Here is a 14898-nt window from a genome sequence, read left to right as displayed (position 1 = left end):
GTTCGAATGTAACCCTGGTAGGTCGATGAAAAAAAGATTTATGCTTCTAACTATTTTTTACAGATTCGATTGAAATTTTAATATCTACGAACACGCGCAGCGCAAAGATCTACATTTCACTGAAAATCGCACGTAAACCGGTTAAGCCGTTTAAGAGAAGTTCAGTGACATGACACGTACAGAAGAATTATATATATTAAGATTAAATCAAATAAAAAAATAAATATCTTAGGTTGTGTGGTCAGCCTGACTTTAAAAATAATTTAAACTGTTTAAATACACAAATATTTTTTTATATAATAAAAAAAATATATACATGCATTATTTATCATAGGAAAAAAAACACTCCAACTGTTGTGTGGATATGATTTTTCTCTCTTTTTACAGAAGTGCTATTATCGCAGTTCAACTTTTCTGTGGCTGGCTGCTTTCTGCATAACTATGTTCAATTGGTTTCGCAGTTAAAGGTTGACCATCGTCACGCCTTTACGACCGAAACGAGTATTACTGCGCCAAGTCTAGGGGCGACCGCGACTGCCTTTGTTGCGTGGCGGGGTGGTAGATTCGCGGCAGCCGGCGACATGGCGCGGAGTGGGGCCAACCGGCGCGCTATTACGGCCCACAAATCAACGCCTACCCCGGCCAATATTTGTCCAAATGCCTGTCAAATGTCAAAGCAGGACCCCGCGGGCGGCTGTCGACTGCTAAGTGGCTACTGGCTGCTGCCACAATAATGTCACGTGGAAATGGACCGCTTTTCAATCAGATAACTTATTGCACAAACTCGGGAGGTAACTTATTGGAAAACTACACTCGCGATCAACGGTGTGTAGAAATCGCCTTTAAGGATTATACAATAACTTAAATTTAAATACAAGGTTTAAATTAAAAACACAGATTGGTAAACATGAATACGTAACAAAATATTATCTTAAGTTCCAGTAGAGACATTAAAAGTTAAATTTATTTTTTTGTACTGTGAAATACCCAGAATCGTTGCTTCTAGATTACTTTCTTTCAGCACAAAGATGATAAGACTACCAGATTACAGAGAGCTCCTTTGGGCAGATTTTCTCGTTCGGCAACGAGCAAATTTTCCGTGTATGTGGGCACCGCCAAGGAGACTTATGTCCTCAGGTGCGGTGTGCGGTATGTGGTGGGCAAGCTTACCCAGAATCGTTGATTGTGTTTATTGAAATACATATATGAAATTTTACTCAAACTGAAGGTATTTTTTTGATAAACAATAAATACATTGTTTTAAAACAATTATCGGTACCGGTAAGGGCAGGTATAAAGGTCATAAAAATAAGATATTGTTATAAATTAAATATTACAACCGGAATTATCTTCTTTTTAAAAAAAGGGAGAATACAATTCTATAAAAAAATTCAACTAAAATATTTCAATAAATATATTTTTTTAAAGTATTACCGAAGGCATACTTTTACGTAGAAATAAAAGAAAATGTCACAAAGGTGTATGTGATTTAAAATGTTTGAATTTCCTGACAAAAACAAAAAAAAAATGCTTCGGCCACTTTCATGTTCAGTTTGTTATCTTCAAATTGATACATTTATTTTTTAGTCAGATACTTAGTCTTTATTGAGATCCCAGATACCTAAGTTTAGTCTAAATTTGAAATGGCGTAATCTGCCGGTCTGAAAGTATATTTTTTAACAGAAATACATTTAAAAATTATTGTTTGTATCTAATTTATGTTTTGTTTTTTATTATTATTACGCAAAAAAAAAAACAGTAGTTTTAAAATGGCAATTCGTATGATTTCCTCATTTTGCGTGCGTTTTACCAGACTACAGCCTTAATATCCGCTATTCATGCGGATGAAATATAATTTTATGAACATTCGAGCTTCGTTAACCATTGATAATTATCTTGTTAAAAAACACGAGCGACGATTACAAATCTCCTTTATAATATTTCGTGTAACAAATCCGAGCAAGTAATAATAAAGAACTGAATAGATTTCGACAGAACTAGGTTGAAATATTGGGAACTAAGTCAAAGTCACTTGTAAAGAGCAAAATAATAAATAGCTATCAATAAAGACCCGCTAATTGTTTACAATTCAACTACCACTAGGTAACTTTACTATCCACTGCACACTAACCTTCATAATATACACGTGTACATATTAAAAGTTAATAAGAATACGCACGTGTAAAAACCAAGCGCTTACGTCTAAGTAGGCATTTTCAAGACTGGTAATGATGTTAACGACACTTAAATACTATTTTCCACAAGTTTAGGGAGAAAAAATGCCAAGTAAATATTTTTAATAGGGGAATAGTCACATTCCACGCAAGGGACATTTTTATGACGGGCATCGGGGCATGGGCCAGACAGCAAACTGTGAAAACTGGCACCGTGGGTTCAAAAAATCCAAAAAATATTTTTTCCCGATGGGCAAACAAAAGAGGTGTTGGAAGGCCACAAAAAAGATGGGTCGACGACAGCCGGTGGAACATGGATGACAGAAAAGGGTGGAAAAGTTTGGAAGAGGCCTTAATCCAGCAGTGGAGAGAACAAGGCTGACGAAGGTCTGGGTGTTTATGTACTTTTCATAATTATCCTTCAATTTCTTTTTTTTTTTTTTAATTAGGACACCTTTAAGTTTTTTCCACGTCCGCTTTTAAGAGGAGAATATGGGAGTCACCAGGCGCCTTCGGGAGACCTTATCACCAGCCTGCTCTCTCGCCTCCTCTTAAGTCAATCCCGCGTTCCTCAGTTCTGCCTAATAATCATCACTGACGGCCTTTCGACTTTTTAACTAGTAAATACTAGATCGCAATTCGTATGTCGTATTTATTTTTTATTACTGGGCACTCGAGACGATCATGATTACTGATCGAAAGGTTAGTAGTTTGCAGTCTGCGCGGTGAGCAGTGAGCAGCACAGAGGCCTCACACTCACTCGCGTACCTACAGTAGCAAGTGGCAAGTGCGGGTATTTGGGGCCCGACCTCGAGACGGCAGCGGCCAATGAAGGCCGCGCTGCGTCCCGCCCCCGCCCGCACCCGCACCCGCGCCCGCAACCGCTCCGCAGTGCCCACCGAACTGTTGCGGAGAAGGGATATTTTATTATTATTATTTATTATATTTTAACGAAAAAGACAAATAATAATCCATACATCCTCTTCCATTCATAAATCCTGTTTGTATGAACCACACTCTATCTTTAGTCACTTTTCTTACTCTCTCAATCAGTATTCTGCCATAAATCTTTCCAACAGCGCTCAAAAGTCTGATAGCTCTATAGTTTCCGCAAACCACCCTAAAGCCTTTTCCCTTGTATAGAGGCATAACAAATGCTCTTCACCAGGGGGAGTGTATTCCTCCTCTAAAAATAGGTTAAAAAGCTTATGTAGCCGTACAAAAATTATTTCTCAACCCGCCTTTATAAACTCTGTGGCAATGTTATCATAACCTTGCGCTTTCCCATTCTTCATATACTTAGCAGCACTTTTAATTTCTTCCATACTTATCTCTCTCGCATCGTCACCTGCATTTATGTTTGCTCGAAAAGGTGGTGCACTGGCTATATTTCCTGTGTGCGTTTCGTACACCTCCTCAAAATATTCCTTCCATCTCGTTTTAATTCCAATATCATTCGTCACCATTTTTCCGTCGTTTCCTATTACTGCTGTCATAGATCCGCTATCCGATAGCGGACGATATTTATTATCCCTGTTGCAGGAAGAAAATATACAAGAAAAGTTAAACATAAAGAATATTGGAAAACATTAGAAGAGGCCCATATCCAGCAGTGGAGAGATTGTTGATGGTGAAAATGTTTAAAGCCAAATTATATTTCATGTTTGAAAAAAATAACACGTTTCCCTCGGCACAGGACACATTAAAAAAATATGTATAAAAAATAAATATAAAATAATACATTTGAAAAAGAAGTAAAATAAAACATGGGATCCAGGTGGATTACAAAGAAATTTATTCTATATATTTTTTTTTATTGCTTAGAAAAGTTATTTAATTTACTATCAAAATAATTCAGATCCTAATTTTCGTATTTTCGAGCCTGGAAACCATAATATTAGTCATATGACGGCCGACGAACAGATTTTCATTATTTCTGAGTCTACGTGAAGGAACAATAAGAGGTATTTGTTAGAGGATAGTCGGCACATGAAATAAAATGTTAGGTAAGTATTTTAAAGATGCGGATTAAATCTGCATTTAATCAACGTTTCGAAAGACTCGATAGATTGAGAAAAAGTTCCATATGCTTTTAAAATTGATTTCATGTCGGCCATGTCGGGAATCGAACCCGAGACATCTTGAATGTAAGACAAACGCGCTAACCAGTTGACCTCGAGGTGGACAAACAAATATCAATCCACCCTAGTTTTATCGTGTCGTGTGTATTTGTACAATCGAGACCGGAGTGAAATCGGCCTAACTGTACCAATGCCCACAGCGCGGTCGCATACAACCCGGATTTGTTGGCAGATTCGGCTACTACGTGGAGCAACCGGATACACTAGGTAATACGTCATTTAATTATAATAACCTAGTCCTATTGCACAAACATCGGTAGGATATAAAGTGGACAGCGTAATGCCTCATTCAGTTCCATTGTAATTTTGGAAATGAAAACAGGAAAGGGCATAAGTAGGATTGAGTCCTAACATGTTTTTTGTTGGCTGATGCAAAATTTCCGAAATTACATAATTTGTTAGAAAAACCGTTTTTGCGAGACAAAACCAAAACTTAAACAATAAAAGTTTTAGCTTTTTAACTTCACCAAGATCAACATATGAAAGAAGTGAAAGAATATAGATGTTAAAACATAGGCAGAATGGTGAATGTTACACTTAAACTTATGTTCATAATATGTGTTTTTAAAATTTAACAAAAAAATATTATTTTAGCCCCAATTTGAGTTGTAGTAACTCCTGGGAACGTAATTCATTTGTATTATACTTTGAAAATAGAATTATTTACTTTGTATTCTATGATTTATAGATTTAAAACATGTATATGCGGATGTTGGCCACCGGGAACTGACAGTAACTTGTTACTTGACCTAATATCTGCTCATTAGTTAAGTATGAGAGCTGAACTAATAATATAATTTATTTTTTTTTTTCTTTTTTTTCTCTTACTATTATTTATGTATATGTGTGGATTTAAGTATTTAAGCAATATGTATTATTTTATGTTTATTTTTTAGACACCATAGTATATAATATAAAATCATGTAAATTAATGCCTCGACACGGGTTGTGCCCAGTGAGGTATTGATTTTTTTTTTAAGTGTTATGTAAAACGTGAAATAATAAAATAATGAAAAAATCAAAATAAAAAAAATAAAAAAAATTACAGGTCAATAGCCCTGTCAATGCCTAGACTTCTATATTCTCTTATATAAAATGTTCTTTAGGATTTGTTTTGAGAAAACAACGGTATTATGATTAATATTTACGTATTATGTAACAATTTTATGAGCTATTTACAGTTTTCTTATTATTGATATTTTGTACAAAGTATGTATTGTTAAAGAACGAGATAAATACTAAAAACGATTTTCTTCTGCTACCATTTTCGGCAGTATTTTTTTTAGGAGCGACACGTTCACGTCAAGCAAATCGATAATGCACGAGGTCCTGTCCGTACGTGTTTACACGAGGACAATGGCCGCGCGCGGTGGTGGGGGTAATCATTGTTCTGCTGAGATAGCCTGCCCGTCTATCTTAGCGGCGGCGACGATGTCCCGGGACAACTTTCTGTCCTACAAATTGGTGTTTACATGTGGACAATAGTCGAGTCCTAGGACAAAACAATACTGTATTATCTACGTTTTGTACTCTATTCACCGTTTTGTAAAGTATTTACAAAAAAAACTTTTTCGTTTGTGTAGCTATATTAACAGTTTCCGAGAATTTATGTGGAATTGAAAATAAAGGGTACAAAACCAGTGGCTTATCGAATAATATTAATTACCTTCACCTTCTTATAAATAATTAATATTGCTACGAAACAGTGGCCATTAGTAAATGTTTAATATGGTAATGTATTAAATCATACGATAGCGTAAAATTGTAGAGATACTGAAATAATTACGTGGGTTATGTTCGTTCGCGAAATTTGCGTAATCCTTTTTGGCATATGTGGGTATATCGATCCATGATCGCCAAAACATCGTAACCGACAGTAACAATATTTTACGGGAGAACTTTTTAGTAATAGAGTAGATGTACCGAATATGGAATAACTAAGTGAAAAAAATCTCATTAATTATATAAAAAAAATACAAGTATTATTACACATTGAAATCTTCGGTAACATATATCTAACAATGCATCTTGGCACAGATATACTTTATATTTGTTTAATAACGATTATTAATTTCTTACATTTGATTAGATATGCATTTATAATTATGAAGTTTTAGTTTTTTTTGTTATTGTTATATAAGTATAGAACTACTTATACTTTAACGAATAAAAAAAATCTCCATCTTAGAACAGGCTGAGCCATGTAAGATGGAGACTATCCTAAACAGAGAACGCTCCGTTTTCATATTCTATTCACTAGTTTTATGTAGATTTCCTGTTATTAAATATGTATACTTATATTATGCAATAAATTTATAAAATAAGATAAATAAATAGTTATGTAATATAAAATATCATAAAATAAAACATAAAATTTAGTAAAAGATTGATATTTTTGTTGAGAAGAAATGTTAAAAAATAATAAAGTAAAACATACGTAAATACCAATCAAAAGCGTTCTCACTGTCTCTGAAGCTTATGGTGCATCTGGCATTCGGGCGTGTACTAACATGTTTGGGTCGGTCGGTGGAGAAGCGGATGCGCTGGGTTACAGAGGGCGTTTTTGCTTGGTTTTAGGGAAACACCGTCATCTCAAATTAGGGACATCTCCTCTTTCAATAAAATAAATATTCGAAACCAAATTTGATTTTCAAATTATATTCCTTAATAATTGAGAAGAAAATATATTATCCTGTAAAACACTATTTTTATCAGATACGATGTTTTGGCGATCCTGGCTCGATATTGCGATTGCCGAGTTTTATGTCGACATTATTCTTATTACGTACTCGCACATCTGTGCCCGAAGATGGAGAAATGTCAAAAATATAAAATCGTAAAGCGCACTATGAATTCGAGAGATTTAAATGGAGGTTTTACCGTGACATAGATGATTTGTTTTCAATCTCTTACCCAGTCGAAGATAAACGGAAACTTGCATCGCAAATCCACCGATCCATTGATGGCATTGTCTGACTTGAGCCTTTTGGCGAGAGGGGGTTGGGTGGGGAGGAGTATCAAAGTCCAGAGCAGTTGGTGAATAATAGAATGAATGCATTTGGAATGCGATCTCGGTAAAAGCTACCGTGGGGGAGCTTTATGCGAGTCTCTAGAACACTCGTGACTCTGTGATGCGATCCAAACGAGAACTTAAGGAATCCATTGTTAAAAATTAACCGCAATAAAATAAATTACTCTGGATTCCACTGTTCGGTAATATTTTGCGTGACAAAGTGAATAGCGATATACTCGTATAATGGCGGTGGTGTTGTCATGCGCCACAATAATCATAGTAAGTATTTAAATTATATGTATTCACATAATTTTAGAAAATATACACACGAATTATTATACATTCGTCGGCCTCGTGGTGAAGTGGTCAGCGCGTTTGCCTACCGCGCAAGAAGTTTCCAGTTCGATTCCCAGAATGTTTGACATTAAATATTTATTTAAAAAAGTGTTTTAACTCGATAATATTTTTAAGTCCCTGAAGCGTAAAATTGATCATATCTTCGTGTAACAAAAAATGATCAAGATAAGCTGCGATGGGTGTACCAATGCAGTGCCCTATGAAAGGGGGAAAAATAAATTATTTATATTATCAAAAAAATATTTGTACGACTTAAATAGATATAAAATAAAAATTAAGATTTAAAATTAAATCTAATTTATTCAGAAAATAGCTACTACAAATAAAATAGTATTAAAATATCAATGATCAAGTTGAAAGACATCGATTCGATTTCAATAAACTTTTGTATTTTAAATAACCAACTTAATTTTAAGTTTTACGTCGCGTTGACCGGATAAGGTAGTATTCTCGAGGTTATTACAAACTTTCGCCAGGACTTACTAATACTACTACCCCAGAGGGGTAGGCAGAGGATGGACTGCCACACACGTCTATCCTGACATTCCTAGCTTCGTCTACAATCATACATCCTGCCACACATGCCCTTCTGATTCTGGTTTATCTAATCATTCGTCCTGACGATGAGGGAGTAACTAATGCTCAACCTCGAAACCTGCCGACGCCGATGCATAACTCAAAATTGTAGTAATATGTACGAATTTAAAAAAAAGAAAATGTAAATTTTCATACCGCAATGTAATAAATATTTTTGATATTAAAAGTAAAATTTTAATCATTTTGAATCTCTGACGAATTTAAAAATAAACAAAAGCACACAGTTGAACAATTACAGGTATTTTTAAATAACGTGGATGGTTTTAGGTATCTAAACAATTGAGGAATTTTTGGTTATTTAGTAATAGTAGTTAGAGGATTGGCCTACAACTTGGTTAAGGTGTACAATTTACTTCCATTATCCATAAAAAATAATTAGTAAATACTCACAATATAAAATGGCTATTGAAATGGATAGTGTAGGTGGGTTGCGCAGGGATCGATGAGTGGATCAAGACAAATTGGTAAAATTTGTGTACTGTATATGAGATTTATTCTACAGGACTATATAAATTGGTTATGTTTTTTATGATTATTTTAGTTTATATTTCTCATTATGTTTATGATTATTAGGTTTAATAGATTAATTACGTTTTTAAGAAAATATTATGTTGACTTTGTTAAATAACTAATTTAAGGCATGTTTCACTTTTTGTTCCTCAGCAAAGGAAACACCCCAGTGAGGGAACATTATAAAAACACGGTGAAAGTATTAATAAATAAGAAACTCAACAAAAAAACTACCAGACAGACAGGTATCTTTATTAAGGAGTTCAAAGTATTTATACAAAACAGAGGTAAGGATAGATAATTCAAAGTTATTTGAAAGTAAATTAAATAAAGTTATTTTTATCTTAAGGATCATTATCATTATTTTTTCTTCGGGTTAACTAATGAGTTGATATATTGCTATTTAATGAGTTTAAGTATTGTATTTTATTTTTAGTGTCCCATCCTTCGTGAGTGTGATTTTGTAAATTACGTCGCGAAAGCGATGAAACCGGTCACTGGATATTGCAAATTTGTGGATTAAAGTATCACTCGTCTTTTATTCGTATAATAAATTACAATGAACTTCCATCAAGAATTTTCACTTACAAACTTAAATGTTTCAAACAAGAAAATTAAACAATACCTAAGTAAGTGTGTTGGCGTTAATATTATCTAGATAAAAACAAAGGATAGTAAAACGGAGAATGCGAGACTCGAGAGCGTTAGTTGCCATTACGCAAGAGAAATGATTATGATAAATGCGACATTATGATAAGGTGCAGAGAACGGGAACAATGTTGAGCCGATAGCCGGTAAACAGCTTGCAATATCAAGTCCGCCATTACGTGAGCAGTGAGCAGTGAGCGAGCTTTCACCCGCGTCCAAAGAAGACAGTTTCAGATTTATTCCGACAACCTTTTGCCTCTCCCATACGAATTATGTAAAGAGACTCGATCCGTTACAAGACGTTGCGAAAATCTCGCATTATGTACTCGCGTGATATAACGATGGCGTGTTATATCGCCCGATACTGCGATAAATACCGTTTCGTCATCGCTGCAGACAAAATGTCACATCCAGCTTATTGCCCACAAAACGAGGTGACGCGACGCTCGCAATTCACTTAAAGGCCGAACCATGTATTCTTTAACGGGTTTCATTTTTGAGAAAAAAATACAGCTGGTTAAAAACGCTTTGAATTATTATTATTATTTCGTGGACAAGTACCGGACAAGTACATAATTCAATCCTTTGGGCACCTATTTCAAAAATATCAATTTATATTTGAAACTGATGGAATTGGCGAGAATGAACGGCAACGTGGGACGTTAGCGACCAGGGAAGACGTGGCATGATCAGATAAACCGAAATCTTAAGCTGGTCATGTCATAAGCAGTCAGAACCGAAGGGCATGTATGCCAAGATGTATGAATGTGAAAGAAGCTAGAAATGTATGCCAGGATAGACGTGTGCGGTGGTCCATTCTCTCTGCCTACCCCTACGGGGAAATGGCGTGATGGCAGTAGTAGAAGTAAATCCGAGATATAAATAATCTCTTTGTTCAAACAATAGCAGAATTATGAATTTTAATTAAATTATTAACTGATTTTTTTTAAATGTTAATATTATTTATGTCCTGGATTGAGTTGTTGTAACTCCTGAGAATATAATTTAATGTATACCTGTAAAATACTTTGTGTTATATGATTTATAAATAAAAAAATAAAAAAACCTACTATGACATCTAAATGCCTGGACTTTTATATATCTTATCGATTTCTTTTCGTGTTCCCAACCGTGTCACCAGAAGTTGAAATCTGCAATTTATCAAATCTTCTAAGAACAACTTTCGTTTTTATGCCCCTATGTTCAAAATGTGTAGAGTGCAGATTGGTCAATTCGTCACACAACTTTGAATTCTTTGGGATAGACCTTCCGGCTTTTCGTAGACCTTTTTGCTATGAACACAGTGTTGGATGTAGATGGATTGACACAGTTAGATGGAAGTCCTAAACGTTGATCGTATTCTTGAATATATTGTATACCATTATTTTATTGCCCTTCTTTGTTTTTGCTACATAGTTTTATGTTATTTTTGTTCAGTTTCTTGTACATGTGTTTCTTCATATAACTGTTGTAATTGGCTTAGGCCGTAGAGAGAGAGACCATATTGATGCTTTCGAAATGTAGTGCTAGAGGAGATTGCTCCGGATTCCATAAACGCCAAAGCGTACAAATATGTTCATACTGAATGAGCCGAAGATTGGGAATCGACTGTCAAGTATATGTCACAGGCGAATTCTACAATGTTTTGGACACATCGTCAGAAGAGAACCGGACAGCCTCGAAAAGCTCGTTGCGATGGGCGTAGTGGAGGGAAAAAGATCCAGAGATCACTCACTTGCCCTAAGGAGCGACTTAATAAAAAACTACGCCGGGGTCTTCAGTGACTGATGAAGGAAGAAAGATAAACTACGAGAGATATTTAATATTTTCATCAATTCCTTACAAAATAGCAGTTTTTCCAATAGTCTGGTGAAAGTATGTCGATTTAAATTTATGCGAGTGAATTAATTAATTTGTAACATTTTATTTCAGTGGCGTTGAATCCTTGATGATTTAGCAATAAATTCTGAATATTATTACTGTTATTTGGGTATTGCCAAATTATGCATAAGTTAGTAATCGATTAACAATACATTCTCTGTGTGGACTACGGACGTTGTTCGACGTTCAGAGGTCATCCCGCGGCGTGGAGTGGGTGGGCCTCGCCTGGAAGTGGGTCACGGGGCTGGGAAGGGAGACGACACTGAAATGTTAATGGACGCCGGTTACCAGTTACCAGTTACCAGTTAAGGGTCAGACGTTAGAAACATCACTTCGCATCATTCCAAAAGAAACAATATTACTGATGATTGAACTGTTAATTATTTACTGATATTTAAGTTCATTATTTTAGGTAGTGATTGATTTTTTAATATCCCGTGAGAAATAAATACAGGAACTTACGTCAGAACACGCAAAAATGCATTTTCTGTTATGCTCCGTGCGCCTGTTACGGACATTTTATTTAAAAAAATATTTTCATAATTCCAGATAAAATAAGTTTAATAATAAATTAAATGCGTTAAAACCACTTCAAAGTAATCAAATTTTAAATCTTTGGGAATGTTTGGAAACGCGAGAGTCGCCTGACTACATATACATTTCTTGGACCTTAATGGTGACGGAAAAGGACGCCCCCTTTATCAGGGGAATGTTAAGGATTGTGTTTCGCTATTCATCAAGAGTGACCCCTAATCTCACACATGCGGGCGGAAGACGGAGACCGGATATAAGAACGGCGAATATTCCGCGATACCTGATTATATCAAGAGAAACGGGGTAAAGTAAAGGAAATAATTTGCTGGGCTAAAAATCTTGACAAATACTCTAAATGCGCTAAATGCTTACTTAAACATTGATATTCTCTTTCCAAAAAAGTTATTTTGTATTTGCTCGGATTTCATAACCTTGATAAAAAAATCTAAAGAAAAATAACCAACTACAAAAAACAAACTTTTGCAATAATTAATCATCGATAAATTAAAATATAAATAATCATATAAATTGAATAAATTAAAATTAATTCAAATAAAATATAAATTAAAACGCAATTACCAAATTAAAGATCTTAGTATCATTATAGAAGCGAATTTCACGTTTAAATTCCATATTTAGTGTTGTAGAAAGATGTTTGGATTTGTACTTTGAAACTCTGAATATTTCAATAATACTACTTCGATTCGCATATTGAATGACACACAAGTCCGCAGCATTCTTAGAATACTGTTTTATAATTTAAAACCCTTCTGATTCAAACCACGTCTTTCAAATAATATAAAAGGTTTTAAAGCGTTTTTTACAATACCTATATCTAAAGGAAAATAATAACTACCCATTCTTGTATCCATCATCAAGGAGGATGCTGGATCACAACAGCCTCGAATCTCGTCGTAAAATTTTGGCTGGGAAACATTTCTATAAGCTGATTTCGTGAAGTATATATAATCCAAATATACTACTGGAAGAGATCAGATTGTATGTTCCAAATAATTATACTAGAGCGAGATCTCATGCACTGTTTTGCGAACCCAGAAGCCGTTAAAATGCAAGACAGAATTCACCCATTGATAGGGCAATTCATTAATATTTCAATAACCCATAAAGTAATGCGAACCACAATTGTCAAATAAATAAACAAAAATAAATATATAATCTAGTTCGTACAACGACAGCCAAAGGTGGAAAAGACCCTGGATGAAAAACATTACAATTTATTAAAACCAACACTTGAAAGCATATGTGTTTTAAGATTATTACCCATTAATGAGTTTATTAATTTTTAAATGAATACAAATTATTATGACAAGATAACACATAAATAAGTAAAAACGCCGCCATGCAAATTGGACGTGATTCCTATAAAAAATTCGCTACTGCACCATGAATGAATCAACGACTATCCTGCCATTTCCTCTCACACATAGGGCCTAACCACTATGTCTTGGCGTAACTTAATAAAAAGTTCATAAGTAAGGCCCAATAGCTGTTGGGGTAGCTATGAAGAAAATACCCGACCTATATGTAGCCTTGTTTATTATTATTATTATTATGGATAACTTATACAGCGCCATTTTCGTAATAAAATACCTCAAGGGCGCTTTACATAGTGATTCTATTGTTAAGTTAATTTTAAGCATTCCATGCCATAGGGCCTGCGACCGCAAATGCGCGTTCACTAAATTCAGTGCGCTGTTTGCGTAGAGGTATAATAACTTTTCCTCTCGCCGTAGACGTAGCTGATCTAAGCGTGAGACGCCTGTCAGCTAGTTCATCTGGAATGCATAGTTCCCTTAGATATTCCGGAGCCGAGTTGTGCAGTGACTTATACATAAGCCGACAGAGTTTGTATTCGACCCTCTGTGGAAAACGTAGCCAGTGTAGTTCCCGAAGTAGTGGAGTGATATGACTGAACTTAGAGATTCCGAAAATAAGAAGATTGTAGGCGAGTCATTTTGTTCATTGGTAGACCTGCATAGATACCATTACAATAATCGACTCTAGACACTACAAACGCATTTATTAATTGACGGGCGGCATCAACCGGTACCGGTATAAAAGTACCTACGAAGTTACGTCAAAAATAAACAATTGGAAAAGCTGACTCCCTAAAAAATTAATTAAATTAATTTACAAACTTCAAAAAAATTCCATCAAATGTACAGTTTACGAGGATACACTGATTAATTTTCATTAAAAATTTGTATAATAAAATAAATATAAAACAAGTTTGTTTTTAACCACATTTTTTTTTCTACCGACCGATTTCAAAGCTACACAAGCTTCTCCATCAAGGTATACCTTACTAATGAATCTTATTCTTTTTTATTTTAACAGTGATTACTGAATATTATCAAATAAATATGCATCGAAACATATGGAGCTAATAAATCAAGTATTTTTGTCATGTTGCTCTTGTTAAGATGGGAATAGTAAAGTGAGATGGATACGATCTTTAAAACTAGACAGGAGTGGACTAAAAATAATCACTGTTAAAATAATATAGGAGAAGATTTATAGGTTAAGTACACCTCGATAAAGAAGCTCGTGTAGCTTTGAAACCGGTCGGTAGAAAAATATAATAATAAAAATAAGTGGTAAAAATAAGTTGTTTTATATTTATTTTACTATAACCACCAAGTTAATGCTTCAAACATAAATTTTGTAGAAATTTGATCTTTATTTATATTTATTTTAAAAACACAAATAAGTACGTAAATTTACAAAATACGTAGTCTGATAATACGATGAGAATAGGCCGAACGGGCAAAGTGATGTGGTATAGCAAAATATGTACGGTATTTAAAAAAAAGTTTTTTTTTTTTTTGTTTTTTTACAATAAACATAAGAGGTAAAACAGAGTATTAAAAAAATAAAGCATAGTAAACACTTTGATAATCCAAAGGCCCTTATTTCATTATATTATACATTTGTCAGAAGCCATTTGGAATACGCCTCTCAGATATGGAATCCCCAGTATGCCATATATATAAGTAGAATAGAAAATATTCAAAACAAATTT

The 14898-nt window shown here is 34.4% G+C and overlaps 1 protein-coding gene across 4 annotated transcripts in view; it reads right to left on the bottom strand.

The window, feature by feature from the left end:
• Positions 1-14898, bottom strand: part of LOC148278305 (uncharacterized) — a 396029-nt gene that overhangs the window by 67209 nt on the left and 313922 nt on the right. The window lies entirely within an intron of this gene.

The sequence above is a fragment of the Micrasema longulum genome, unplaced genomic scaffold, assembly GCF_059751315.1.
Source record: "Micrasema longulum isolate JH-2025_06_02 unplaced genomic scaffold, ASM5975131v1 h1tg000896l, whole genome shotgun sequence".
In the NCBI taxonomy this organism is placed as follows: Eukaryota; Metazoa; Arthropoda; class Insecta; order Trichoptera; family Brachycentridae; genus Micrasema; species Micrasema longulum.
Note: the sequence above shows the minus strand (reverse complement) of the source record. Positions and strands in the feature narration are given on the sequence as shown.